A 12,813-nucleotide genomic window follows, 5' to 3' on the forward strand; every position below is an offset into this window, starting at 1 on the left:
GGGAGAGAGGGAATATGGCTGTTGATGAAGCAAAGGAGGGAGATGCCCCCTGCCGAGAGGCTATTTTTATGCCAAAATGGGGTGTTCAAGAAATGAGTCACTTATGATAGCTTGGGGGGATGTCTTCTCTATGGATTGATGCTGAAGATGCCCTAGAGGAGGTAAACAGGGACCCTCCTGAAGAACAAGCCTTTCCCTAGGCTTTGGTCGCTCAGCAGGTGTCTGATATGGACCATTTGTAGTTTAATGACTGAACTGGGGTTCAGCTCCCTCTATGTCCCCTGAAAAGATAGTCCACTTATCTGACTGTGATATTCAAATAAGATGAATTTTAATAACCAGTTTGCATTGGAGAGGTATCAGGAAAGGGGGTAGAGGGATTTCTCTAAGTAAGGTTTCAGTCTTTTTCAGCTTTGGAGCTGAGGCCAGGCCTCACAGACTAGTGGAGTGTTTCTCTTATTCCTGTCTGTGCTATATTTGTGCCAGATTTCATAATTTCAAAATCTTAGCAGTAGACAGCAAGCAACATGAAAAGCTCTGATTTTTAGAGATGGTTGGACCTGTCTCTTTGGACTGAAGAAAATAAAGGCACTTCTATCCAGAGATTGGGAAGAAAAGCTCCTCATACTTCCCACACCAGAAAGGAAATACTAGTCACAAGACCAACCACCACTCCCAGTTGCCCCTTCCCCCACTAACTGTCAGTCCTTTCAATTTCTTCTCTCTCTAATATTCCCACTGTTGATTGTTCCATCACAGTGGCAGGAAGTCCAGAACTTGTTTCAGTTTCCTTTCCACAATACAAACTGCATATATGTAAACAAATGCACTCACATACATATGTATTCATCTTTTATCTGCAAAGCTTTATCTTTGTACACTGGAGCAGGCCTCCTTTCTTCATCTGTATTCAGAATAACAGAATCTCAGGCTTTAATATATTTTCTAGCTGAATCTAAACTTGGGGCAGAATGTTTGGTCTCATTTCCAGAATTATGCTGGGAAAGCCAGAAATCTGAGATAACAGATGATGGGGACTGAAGGCAACTTTCTTGTTTCTTGTCTAAACCATAGGACACAGGACTTTCTAAAGTCCCCAAGGTATCTGGGTAAGACAAGTATAATGGAGATAATGGGCCACTGTGATGCTGGAGATGTCTCTGAACCCAGTTGGGATTTAGAGAGAATGAACTGCCATGAAGATACTTTTTACCTGTTCTTTCCTGGTATCAGTCTCTTGATGTTGAGGTCTGGGAAATTTCTACTCATGGTATAAAAAATAGAAAGTTTCTACTTTATTAGGGTAATATAATGAGAGAAAACGGAGTATCAATCTACTGAGACAGGATCGGAGTGAGGTAAAGATGGAGTGGAGTCAAGTAGAGAGATAGGGGGGATGGATTGTTTTCACTCTCAGCTCTCTCTGGCAAACCCCACTCTGGCTGCCTTCAAGATCACAAACTTCTCTTCCCTCAGAGACTTGGCTGAACAGGCCTGACATATATAGCTTCTCCCTCTCTGAGGAGAGGAATATATCTTTCCTCGTCCCAAACTTCAAATCTCTCCTTCTGGAGATTATGGAGTAAATCACTTGCTCTTATGAAAAGTTGTTTATTCTAAAGAGAACAAAAATGAAGAAAGGGGAAGATGAATTCAGGAATGAGGTATTGGGAAGGAGGGAGTGGGAAGTCCCTAAAATATCTGACCCCTTTTCCCAAATCTATCAGGACATGCTTTGCTCTCCTGACCCCCTGGAGTCAGTTGTGATGATGTGCTGACTTGCTAGCTGCCTTTGCTACTGGAATGAGTTGAGGACTTCAGGGGTTTAGAGGACTATTTCTAATAGTGAATGGCTTTTGGTAAACACTTCTTCACTTGGCTGTCTTCTTTGGGGACTGGGTCAGGAGTCACAGGAAGATGATAAAGTATCAGAGATCTGCTTGGATCCACCTTCTTGGTGGGCTTTCAACAAAGAAGTGTGAATTTTTGTTTTACTCCACCCTGCTTAGTCTTTAGAAAATCTAACAACCAGGAATGTATATACCCCCACTTAAGGATTAAGTGTTGAGGAGGATGGCCTGTGACTGACATGTACTAGCAAGTGATAAATCAAAAACAACTGACAGACACCAGGGGCTGTCCTAAAGTAAGCTTAAGCTACCATTAATACATGAGAGATGCAGGAAGTGATGTAAGGAACAGTCTATATATTTCATGTCACTTCCTCTTGCCATGGCGTTCTCACTCTTGCTCACTGTCTCTCAGAGGTGTTGGTCTTTTACCTGGTTGGGACCTCATGGTGGCATGCTTGGCATCTTGGAGGTTTGGCACTTACAGCTTGCCGGTGAGGTGACTGGGAGAAGCTCTGTATTGTGGGTTATGTGAGGCGTCTTCCCTGTGTGACATTGGTGAAGTGATTGATTCCTCATTTCCTCCTTTCCTTGACCTCCAATTCCTATTTTGCTTGCCGGAGCAGTCCAAATTACCTTTCCTCTCTCTCTCTCTCTTCTTCTTAATTTCTTCCCTATATTGTAATGAAACCACCATAAAAATCCCAAACTGACTTGAGTATTTTATTGGGATTGAATTTTAATCCCTGGTGACCACTAGTATAATATATTCAGTGAACAACCCTAAATTTACCCTTAACAGAAGTCCTCTCCAAATGCCAAGATCCAGCTTACTTCCTCTCTCCTTCCTTTCAGAATTCTCTCTCCTTCCTGTCCTTCCCCCCTTCCAGCAGATCCTCCAGGCTGTCAAATTTTCTCTCTTCTTCTGGTAGATTAAGTTAGTTCCTCTTTTACAAATCCCCTTTTTGACTTTCTCAAAGTTGTCAACTTGACACTTTGCAGTGACTTAAATCTTACTTACCTTTTGTCTACCTACATGCTATTCCCTTTATCTACATGCTCTCCCCTTCATACACCCTCCCAAAATAATAAAATAAACAGCTTAACCTTACCTATGTCCTTGGTCTTAAACCTATCTTATTTTGGGTAATTCCTACACTAAGATATGGGTTAAGGAAAATGATTTAGGTTTAGTGTGTTGGTATAAAGGTTTGATACAAATAAACAATTTTGGTTTGGGGATTAACACTATCTCTAACAGAATGCAATGCAGTTTGTAACTATCTAATCACAGTATCTTATGGAAATTTTGACCAACATGAAATTTTTCTCAACTTCTTACATATCTAATGCTTATTAAGGTTTACTGGGAGCTAACTGAACAGATTCAAAGAAGAAGGCTAAAACACATGCTTATAGAGAGGGACAGCCTCTTTGTGGATGGTAAATAGCTTGATTTGGGAAATGTACTTCTATTTCTCTGGGTGGTGCCTTTCCGGAAAATAACCCATCTTTCCCAAATTCTTCTCTCCTTTTGAGCCTCCTTTGTTTACTTGGTTTCTCTATGTCACTTCTGGGAGCACCGGCCCACAAAGTGGTGCCAAACTAGGAAGACAAGGGGAGTTCACTTCTAAAGATCAGAAGAGGCTGGATTGTTCTTATGCTCCTTCAACCAGGAAGTATGCCATAAATCCCTTCCTCTTTAATGTTGAAGCACCATTTTCTCATCCGTATGGTCCCTGAAACATCTCCTCTCCATTCCACCATTAACCTTTTCCCACAGAGAGATACCGTACTCAAAGATTGATGTGTTCTCTCTCTGTCTCTGTCTCTCTCTGTCTCTCTCTGTCCCTCTCTTTCTCTCTCTGTCTCTCTGTCTCTCTGCCTCTCTCTCTGTCTCTCTCTCACGCACGCCCGTGTGCGCGTGAGCGCGCGTGTTCTCTCTCTCTCTCTCTCCCTTTTCCCACTCTGTGTCTCTCCTCACCTATCACTTTCTAAATTTCTTCTTTGTTCTCTCCCACTATTTTCTCTATACTCTATCTTTCCCAAACTCTTATCTTTATAACTCTTCTGACCTATTCTCTTTTTTTCTATCCTGTTCTCCTTTCCTCTTCTCTCCTTTCAACTATTGTTCCTTGCCCTTTTCTTCCCTGCCCTTACCTTCTATGGTCTGAGCCTCATTTCCTACCAGAATGCATTCCAGTTCTTTTAGCGGTGTTTACCAAATGAGGAATTTCCCCCCAAATAGTTTGTTTCCCACTTTCTCAGACATTGAGTTTTTGCTGACTCTCCTTTCTTTAATCTGCCCCATTGTTTTATTTCCTTATTATCTTACCAGTCCCCCAGGTTTAGGATGACTGCTGACTTGTAATCTGGTCTGAGTTCCGGCAGTGCTGTTCTCCAGTTATCCTGGCTTATTTTCATCATTTTCCTTGATATTGTTGACTTTTTGTTCTTCCAAATAAATTTTTGGATTTGATTCAGCCCTTTCAGCTATCCTCTTCCTCATGTGGGGTGTTCAGGGACGCGTAGCATCTCTGGTATGGAGGGCTTGTAGTGCTCTCCTAGGGCAGCTCTCCAGCCTTTGACCTCCAGCTGACACCCAGCTCTTACTTGTGACTGCTAGCATAAGGCAGTGGCCACACCCCAGGCCACAGCTTCGACAGGCCGGCTAAACCTTGTGAGGGTAGCCATCAGGTGAACCAGGACTTTGCTCACCTAGCATGTGAAAACTGTTTTGGCGGAACAGGCAGAAGAAACCAACAAGAAGGTTCAAAGGCTGAGAGGGCGACGCAGCAAAGCACTGTGGAGTGCTTAGGGCATGTTGGAGCACAAAAGACAACATGGCCATCCAATGCAGCTGAATGAAGTCTCCAGGTATAATGAGTTTTCATGCCACTGGACCCAGGCTTCCAATGCCGAGAAAGTAGGACTGTCTCTGTCCATCAACTTTTCCACTTAAATTCCCTTCACGCACAAGTGTCTTTGTGCACACTCATCTACACACCATAGATAAAAATGCACAGAGACAATCGTCATCCTCAGTTACAGAGAGACTATTAGTACTACTAATGCTTATTTAAGGTTTTAACTATCACAATTGTATAACTATGTAAGATTTTGTATGCTTTAAGTGTAATTCATCCTTTCCCTATAGCTAACTCTCTGGGTTATATAACTTCCCTTTTTCCACCATAACTATCTCTGTCCTCATATGTTAAGGGTTAGATCTGTCAGTTCATCCCCATGCTAAGTTAATCTATTAGTCTGTTAGTATTTTGCATTATATACATGTATTTTTGCTGGATAATTATAACATATGATACATACATATAAAATATATACATGAGTTCTGCAAAGGAGTCAAACAGACAGAAAAGTTATTGTCTTTTCTGCTTGTTTAAGTCCTGCTAGAACCTAATTTACAGAAATGTACATTGTTCTCCTGGACTGTTCTTATCTAATACCATCCCTAAATAAGTTGGTCATCATGTTTGTGTTCTAGATATGTTGGATACTCTGGGTTTTAAAATGAATAATTAATAGATGAAGACACTTTTACGGTGGGTGGAGTATGGTGAGTGGAGGGTCAGGTAAATCATTTATCCACTATATTGTTTCCCCAATTCTAAAATGGGACAGATAATAGCATCTACTTCATACATTTATTGAAAGGATATTTAATATTAGCTAATATTAATGGACATTCATGTGGGGGTTGCTTTGTGCCAGGCATTGTGCCAAATTTCTTTGACAATCTTATATTCTTGGTCTTCCAATCAAAGTAGATAACATTTGAAGAACGCTAAGCTCTGTGCCTGGCACAAAGTGAGAAGCACATGAGTATTCTCTTCTCTTTCCCTTCCCCAGAACAGCAGCAGAGTGAAGAATCAGCATTTGACAGGTCCTTGTTTAAGAAGAATGTATGCCATGGTAGATTCAGTCTCAGAAATGAAAGAACTTTCCACGAGGCCTAGGATGACCAAAATTCTTCTTCAGTCCCTCAATCCCCATTGGACAGATGAGAAAAAGGAGACTTTTATCAAGGAAGTAATTTGCTCACATTGTTAGAGATAAGAAGTATCTGGATGAGATTTTACCCTGAAAGGAAGCCTTTGTAAGAAACAAAAATAGAGGATGACACTTTTCCAGAGTTATTCTGTGACAAATGTCAGGGGAATGGGACACCTAGGAATGTTCTCCAAATATTGTGTTTTTGTGAGTACATATAAATACATATATTAATTCATGTGTCATTAATTTGTACAGCTGAAGTCTACAATGTGATATATTTCTGGTGAATATTAAATAGAGTAATAACAGTGATACCCAAATATCTTTGTTTCTTTTTGTCTATAAACTGTATGTAAATATGCACAAGTACCCAATCATGTGTATATGCTAATTCTTCCACAGCAAAGTCTTAACCTGATTAAGTAGGGCAGTCCTTCTTTCCTCCTCTGCATCCAGAGTAACAGAACTTCAGACCCCACTATGTTCTCCAGGAGAGCCTGAACATGCTTAGTTTCATTTTCAGAAATATTGTGTGAGGATCAGGAATCTGAGCTAACAGAGAATGGGGCCCACGTGCAATTCTCTTGTCTCCTGTATGAACTGAAGAATAGAGCACTTTCAGAGGTAGCCAAGGATTCTGGGAAAGACAAGTTGAATGAGAATAATGGACCAGTGTAACATTAAGGCACCCTTCTAATATCTCTGAACTGAAGCAGGAGTTTCAAGGGAAATAAGTGCAATACCCACAACCTTTAGTAGCTATTTCCTGGCATCAGTTACTCGAAGTTGAGGTCTGGGAAATTAATACTCTTGGGGTAAAAAGATAGAAAGTTTCTCCTTTGTTAGGTGTGAGCAAAAGCTAAGCAGCATTGAGCAAGTTCCTGCCTCTGAGCTGGAATGAACAGGTGCTGTAGGAGAGAGGATGGATTGTCATCTGGTGGCATTTTCTGTGACTGACACTGTCACCACTGGTTTTGCTGAATTTTCACCAATATACATTATGTTTTCTACATAAGCTTCTCTATTCCCCTCCATCAGAACTTATTTTTAGGTCAAATTTAAGATCTTATATTTATCCTATTAATTTTCATTTAGACTACCCTAATATGTAAGTGCAATGATATGATTTGGGGTCATGAATATGTGATCCAGGATGTTAGTGATCCCTCCATGTTTCATGTCATAATAGAATCTGATTAACCTGCAATGTTCTTTTCCCAAATGATTTACCAAAATTTCATATCACACATAAGTTGGTCGTGCTCCCTGGAGAAGACCTTTAGAGAGCTCCTTCCAACTTGTCACTGAATCATTAGCAAACCATTCTCTTTGGTGCTGCTACTCAATTGCTGGTGAATTGACATCTTAGACAAGTCTTTTAGCTAACATCTCTCCATGGCTTTGTTACCCTTTTGTGCTTTGTTTCTTTGTGTTTCCATTTTTTTAGAGCAAGAGAAATGTTTTGAGTTATTTTGAGGAAAGCTTCTTTGTCTTTTGTATATCGTGCCCCCCAGCTTATGTTTCATTAATGAAAACTAAAAGGGAAATGTATGTTTGCTATGAATTGCTCTTGATGAAGACACTCTAGGTTTTTGTGATTATTTTATTTTTGTTGTTGTGATTATTTTCAACCTACTGAAATACCTTCCAATTGCAAAGTATCACAAGAACAAGAATGTGGATGAAACTATCAGACTTCATTTTAAATGACTCCCTTTATATATAAAAGATTCACTATTTGCCATGCTTTTTAATAAATTTTTAATTACCTATAAAATATCTTTAACTTTATTTTAGTTTTTTTTTTTTAATTTTGGACTCCAAGTTATGTGTCTCTTCCCTGAGGACTCAAACAAATTGATAAAGATTATACATTTGCAAGCTCAGAAAAATTTTTTCACATAAAGGAATAAAGGACTGGGCAAAGTAGTGTCTGAGCAAATTGGTGGGAAAGACAAGTGAGTCAGAGATCTTCAGATTCCCCAGTTGAATTTCAAACTCTGAATTGCAGAATATATACATTTTTTTAGTTTCCGCTCTACACCCAGCCCCTTCCCATACAAGAGGTGTCCAAGGGAATTTCCATTCCTCCTGGACTCTAGGCCCATTTTCCGGACCATTTCTGGATCTCCTGGTCTCAATGACTTTTTTATCCTGGTAACTTCTTATGTGAATTGTTTTGCTATAAAATCCATCATAAAATGGATTGACACACACTTAGGAATAATTTATGTAAATTTTAGATTTACTCCACCCTGTTCAGTCATTACAATTTTATCAACCAAGGAATGTATACATTCCCACTTAAGGATTAAGTGTGGGGGAGGATGGTCTGCAACCTGTATGCTAGCAAGTGACAAATCTTAAACAACTGACTAACCCCCTGGGCTGTCCTAAGCTAAGTTTAAGCCACCATTGGTACATGTGAGACACAGGAAAAGATGTAAAGTGTGGCCATTATATTTATATGTATATACATATATTTAGATAGATAGATAGATAGATAGATAAATAGATAGATAGATAGATAGATAGATAGATAGATAGATAGATAGATAGATAGATTTACATCCTGGGTGAGCAAAGCCCTGGTTCACCAGGGGTCGACGACCCAATGGCTACCCTCACAAGATTTAGCCAGCCTGTCAAAGCCGTTGCCCGGTGTGTGGCTGCTGCCGCATGCTAGCAGCTACTGGGAGCCACAAGTGAGAGCTGGTTGTCAGGTTAGGGTCAGAATCCTAGACTTTGCTCACCCAGCATGTGAAGACTGCTTCGCTGAACAGACAGAAGAAACCAACAAGAAGGTTCAACGGCTGAGAGGGCGACGCAGCAAGGCACTGTGGAGTGCTTAGGGCATGTTAGAGAACAAAAGACAACATGGCCATCCAATGCAGCTGAGGAAGTCTCCAGGTGTAACGATTTTTCGTGCCACTGGACCCAGGCTTCCAAAGCTGAGATAGTGAGACTATCTCTGTGCATCGACTTTTCCACTTAAATCTTTCCACTTAAAACCCGATGGCTACCCTCACAAGGTTTAGCCGGCTTGTCAAAGCCTTTTCTCGGGGTGTGGCCGCTGCCGCATGCTAGCAGCTACTGGGAGCCACAAGTGAGAGCTGGGTGTCAGGTGAGGGTCAGAGGCTGGAGAGCTGCCCTAGGAGGGCATGACAAGCCCTCCATACCAGAGACACTACCCCTCCCTGAGCACCCCATACACCACACTGTTTAAATCATCATGTCATTCATATTTTGTTGACTATCTCTTTGGTTATGTGTCTGTTGTTAAGTTCCATGGAAATATATATATGTTTATATATATATGTATAAATATAAATAATTGATTGTGTGCCAAAGAAATATGCAATAACCAACCTATTTTCCCTGCCATGACAGTATATGAGAATTGAGCCACTGTGCGATAGCAGAATGATACATGATGCCTATGCATGTGGGTCTGAGCACATAGCACTTTCCATCTCTATTACTTTACTGGATCTTCACACTTAGTAGGAGTACACCGTCAACCTCTAATAAAGTGCTGGACAGATCTCAAAGATTACCCAGAAGAGGATAGAGCCAACTCCCAAATTAAGAATGGGAAAATTGAAATAAAAAGGAATCTGATTAGGGCCAGCCTCCCTCTTTCCTTGCCACAATATAGACCAAGAGGGCAGGAAATTCAGAATGATATTAGATATGTACTCTAAGGAATGTTGAACAGTTTAGAATCATGTACACAGCAGTGAGACCTGTCTCCCCATATCAGCTTTTAACGACTACTCTGGCTTACAGAATCTTCCTTCCATGTCATACTATGTGAATAACATCTCTTAAAGGATTGCTTTCTCATAATGAGTCTCCTATGGCCTAAGGGGGAACAATGGTGTATCAGTTTTTTATCTCATTTTACTTTGATTTAGTATAATTTATAAAATGCCAAACTTCTTCCCTTCTCACATGAAAGAAAAAAGAACTTGAAGGATAACCTTGGGTGAAGGAGCCAGTATGAGTGACAAGGATGCATTTGCTTGCCAGGGCCTCTGCAATAACAATAACCATCATCCTTTCCCTAGTTTATGTTATGGATATACTTAAGACACCTGGTGCGATGCCTGAAAGTCTATAAAAGTCACTGTGGAGGAACACAAGGAAGGGTCATTGACATCCAGAAAATTTTTTTTTATTTTTTTTTTAAATATATTTTATTTGATCATTTCCAAGCATTATTCGTTAAAGACATAGATCATTTTCTTTTCCTCCCCCCCACCCCCCATACCCGACGCGTAAGTCCACTGGGCATTAGATGTTTTCTTGATTTGAACCCATTGCTTTGTTGATAGTATTTGCATTAGAGTGTTCATTTAAAGTCTATCCTCTGTCATGTCCCCTCAACCTCTGTATTCAGGCAGTTGCTTTTTCTCGGTGTTTCCAGTCCCATAGTTTATCCTTTGCTTATGAATGGTGTTTTTTTTCTCCTGGATCCCTGAAAGTTGTTCAGGGACATTACACCGCCCCTAATGTAGAAGTCCATTACGTTCGATTATACCACAGTGTATTAGTCTCTGTGTACAATGTTCTCCTGGTTCTGCTCCTCTCGCTCTGCATCACTTCCTGGAGGTTGTTCCAGTCTCCATGGAACTTCTCCACTTTATTATTCCTTTGAGCACAATAGTATTCCATCACCAACATATACCACAGTTTGTTCAGCCATTCCCCAATTGATGGGCATCCCCTCGTTTTCCAGTTTTGGGCCACCACAAAGAGCGCAGCTATGAATATTTTTGTACAAGTCTTTGTGTCCATTATCTCTTTGGGGTACAGACCCAGCAGTGCTATGGCTGGGTCAAAGGGTAGATATTCTTTTGTCGCCCTTTGGGCATAGTTCCAAATTGCCCTCCAGAATGGTTGGATCAGTTCACAACTCCACCAGCAATGAATTAATGTCCCTACTTTGCCACATCCCCTCCAGCATTCATTACTTTCCTTTGCTGTAATGTTAGCCAATCTGCTAGGTGTGAGGTGATACCTCAGAGTTGTTTTAATTTGCATCTCTCTGATTATAAGAGATGTAGAACACTTCTTCATGTGCTTGTTAATAGTTTTGATTTCTTTATCTGAGAACTGCCTATCCATTTCCCTTGCCCATTTATCAATTGGAGAATGGCTTGATTTTTTGTACAATTGATTTAGCTCATTATAAATATGAGTAATTAAACCTTTGTCAGAGGTTTCTATGAAGATTTTTTCCCAATTTGTTGTTTCCCTTCTGATTTTAGTTATATTGGTTTTGTTTGTACAAAAGCTTTTTAGTTTGATGTAGTCAAAATTATTTATTTTACATTTTGTGATTCTTTCTATATCTTGCTTGGTTTTAAAGCCTTTCCCCTCCCAAAGGTCTGACATGTATACTATTCTGTGTTTACCCAATTTACTTATGGTTTCCTTCTTTATGTTTAAGTCACTCACCCATTTTGAATTTATCTTGGTGTAGGGTGTGAGGTGTTGATCTATTCCTAGTCTCTCCCATACTGTCTTCCAATTTTCCCAGCAGTTTTTATCGAATAGTGGATTTTTGTCCCAAAAGCTGGGATCTTTGGGTTTATCGTATACTGTCTTGCTGAGGTCGATTTCCCCCAGTCTATTCCACTGATCTTCCTTTCTGTTTCTTAGCCAGTACCAAATTGTTTTGATGACTGCTGCTTTGTAATATAGTTTGAGGTCTGGGACTGCAAGGCCCCCATCATATGTGTTTTTTTTCATTATTTCCCTGGATATCCTTGATCTTTTGTTCTTCCAAATGAACTTTGTTATGGTTTTTTCTAAATCAGTGAAGAAGTATTTTGGTAGTTCAATGGGTATGGCACTAAATAGATAAATGAGTTTGGGTAGGATGGTCATTTTTATTATATTGGCTCGTCCTATCCATGAGCAGTTAATGTTTTTCCAATTGTTCAAGTCTAGTTTTAGTTGTGTGGCGAGTGTTTTGTAGTTGTGTTCATATAGTTCCTGTGTTTGTCTTGGGAGATAGATTCCTAGGTATTTTATTTTGTCTAAGGTGATTTTGAATGGGATTTCTCTTTCTAGTTCTTGCTGCTGAGCTGTGTTGGAGATATATAGAAAAGCTGATGATTTATGTGGGTTTATTTTGTATCCTGCAACTTTGCTAAAGTTGTTGATTATTTCAATTAGCTTTTTGGTTGAATCTCTAGGATTCTTTAAGTAGACCATCATGTCATCCGCAAAGAGTGATAACTTGGTCTCCTCCTTGCCTATTTTGATGCCTTCAATTTCTTTATCTTCTCTAATTGCTACTGCTAGTGTTTCTAGTACAATGTCAAATAGTAGAGGTGATAATGGGCATCCTTGTTTCACTCCTGATCTTATTGGGAATGCATCTAGTTTATCCCCATTGCAGATGATATTAGCTGATGGTTTTAGATATATACTGTTTAGTATTTTTAGGAATGACCCTTCTATTCCTATGCTTTCTAGTGTTTTTAATAGGAATGGGTGTTGTATTTTATCAAAGGCTTTTTCTGCATCTATTGAAATAATCATGTGGTTCTTGCTAGTTTGCTTGTTGATGTGGTCAATTATGTGGATGGTTTTCCTAATGTTGAACCAGCCCTGCATCCCTGGTATGAATCCTACTTGATCATGGTGAATGATCCTTCTGATCACTTGCTGGAGTCTTTTTGCTAGTATCCTATTTAAAATTTTTGCATCTATATTCATTACGGAGATTGGTCTATAGTTTTCTTTCTCTGTTTTTGACCTGCCTGGTTTTGGAATCAGTACCATGTTTGTGTCGTAAAAGGAGTTTGGTAGAACTCCCTCTTTGCTTATTATGTCAAATAGTTTGTATAGTATTGGGGTTAACTGTTCTCTGAATGTTTGATAGAATTCACAGGTGAATCCATCAGGCCCTGGGGATTTTTTCTTAGGAAGTTCT

The sequence above is a fragment of the Monodelphis domestica genome, chromosome 3 (assembly GCF_027887165.1).
Source record: "Monodelphis domestica isolate mMonDom1 chromosome 3, mMonDom1.pri, whole genome shotgun sequence".
NCBI classification, from domain to species: domain Eukaryota; kingdom Metazoa; phylum Chordata; class Mammalia; order Didelphimorphia; family Didelphidae; genus Monodelphis; species Monodelphis domestica.